This window comes from Chrysochloris asiatica, unplaced genomic scaffold (assembly GCF_000296735.1).
Source record: "Chrysochloris asiatica unplaced genomic scaffold, ChrAsi1.0 scaffold00078, whole genome shotgun sequence".
Lineage (NCBI taxonomy): Eukaryota > Metazoa > Chordata > Mammalia > Afrosoricida > Chrysochloridae > Chrysochloris > Chrysochloris asiatica.
This window is the reverse complement of record NW_006408596.1, coordinates 7,531,847-7,534,334: the sequence shown is the minus strand read 5'-3', so window position 1 is coordinate 7,534,334 and position 2,488 is coordinate 7,531,847.

Here is a 2,488-nt window from a genome sequence, read left to right as displayed (position 1 = left end):
ATAAGTAAATGTTTCAAGTCCTCTTCACTTTCAGCGATCAAGGTTGTATCATCTGCATATCGCAGGTTGTTAATGAGTCTTCCTCCAATCCTTTCATAGTAGCTGTTGTCATTGTTGTTAAGTGCCGTCGAGTTGGTTCTGACTCATAGCGACCCTGTATAGGATGGCCAAGGAGTAGTTGGTGAGCTTGAACCACTGACCCTGTGAGTCAAACGACTTTGCAGTCCAGTGCATTAGCCCACAGTGCCACACGAGGACTCTAACTACTAACTAGGATGGTTATAATTTAAGAGACAATAGCAATGTGTAGGAGAGCATGCGGAGAAACTGGTAGTGCATATATTGCTGGTGGGAATGTAAAATGGCACAGTCTGGCAGATCCTCAACAAGTTAAGCATAGAGTTACTCAAAACAGAGCAAACATATGTCCACACAAAAACTTGTACACAAATGTTTACAGCTCCACCATTCATAATAGCTGAAAAGTGAAAACAGTCCACATGTCCATCACTGAATGAACAAAATGTGGCCTATCCATACTGTTGTTGTTGCTGTTGTTAAGTGTCGTCAAGTCGGTTCCGACTCACAGTGATCCTGTATAGGGTTTCTGAGGAGCGGCTGGTGAGCTTGAACTGCCGACCTTGCGATTCAAACCGACCTTGTAGTCCAGCGCGTTAACCCACAGCGCCACACCGGCACTCCTTATCCATATTACTCAACCATAAAAAAGAATCAACTGCTGATCATGTTACAACGTGAATGAACCTCAAAAACACGATATTCAGTGAAAGGAAGTCAGACACAAAAGGCTAAATAGTGGATGGTTCTATATAATATTAGATGTCTAGAATGGGCCAACCGATATAGACAGGAAGTAGCTGAACTGTTGCCAGGGGCTGAGGGGAGAGGACTATGGTGAGGGTCTGCTCACTAGCATGGAGCTTCTTTTGGGGTGATGGAAATGTTCTGGACTTTGATAGTGATGATGGTTGCACATATTTGTGACTATATTTGTTGTTGTTAAAGTGCCATTGAGTTGTTTCTGACTCATTAGGGTTTCCAAGGAGTGGCTGGTGGGTTGGAACCGCCAACCTTGTGGTTAGCAGTCCAGTGCTTATCCTACAGCACTGGAACTTTTATTCTGACACTACTACTTTCCAAATACTACCTCCACATTATGTTGTTGTTGTTAAGTGCCGTTGAGTCGGGTCCGACCCATAGCGACCCTGTACAGGGTTTCCGAGGGTGTAAATCTTTACGGGAGTAGAAAGCCTCATCTTTCTCCCGCGGAGCAGCTGGTAGTTTCGAACCGCTGACCTTAAGGTTCGCAGCCCGATTCGTAACCACTACGCTACCAGAGCTCCACATTATACAGAACTGATTTTTTTTACCTATGCTTGTTGTTTCATTTTGTTGGGTTTTTTTCCCTACTTTGACCTTAAACAGAGCTTCAAACAAGGAAAGAAACATTTTCAAAACTCAATTAAATGGCAATTAGCCTTCCTGCCATTTGATTCTAGACAATTTTTCTATGATACACAGACATGACAGTTAGTTGTATTTCTTCAGAAGTGTTATAAACTGTAAAACATACCTCTAATCCTTCAGCCTACAGACTTTAGGAGCCCAGGTGGCACAGTGAGTTAAGCGCTGGGCTGCTAACTTGCAAGGTCTTCAATTCAAACTCACCACTTGCTCTGAGAGAGACAGATGAGGCTATCTGTCCCTCTAAAGATTTATAGTCTCAGAAATCCTAAGGACAGTTCTACCCCATCCTATCACGTGACTGAGTTGGAACTGGCTCAAAGGCAGTACGTTTTGTTTGGATCATCCTCATTCCACATAAGACCCTCAGCTCAGGCAGCTAACACACATCAACTGTTCTCCAAAGACAACCAGAAAACAATGTCATTCCATTTCTCCAGGTGTAGTACTGTGGGATCAACACAAAGTTGGTGGTTCAAACCCACCAGCCGATTCTCAGAAACCCTGCACAGAGTCACTATGCATTGGAATCGGCTCAACAGCAACCGACAACAACAACAACAATCAACAATCCCTCCAGAGATTCAGTTCCCTCCCTCTGGATCTTCAATAAATTAATAATTGACATCTAACTAGGAAATTCACATCATAAAGAGACTAGATTAATGTCAATCTCAAATTGATGGAAAGTATATACTTGTTATAAACTGTGTTTGGCTGAGCCCCCCCCACCCCAACCAGGCAAATACCTAATCCTAGAAATATGATTAAAAATGTCCCATAACTTTCATGTGGAGTCCTGGTGTGGTGCTATGGGATAATGCGCCAGACTGCAAAGCTGTTTGAACTGCAAGGCTGGAGGTTCAAGCTCACCTCGGAAACCCTATACAGGGTCACTATGGTTCAGAATGGACTCGACAGCATTTAACAACAACAAAATAACTTTCATGTGGGTTTATTTTAGGCCTGTGTGTAATAATAACTTTTATTTTAAAATTAACTC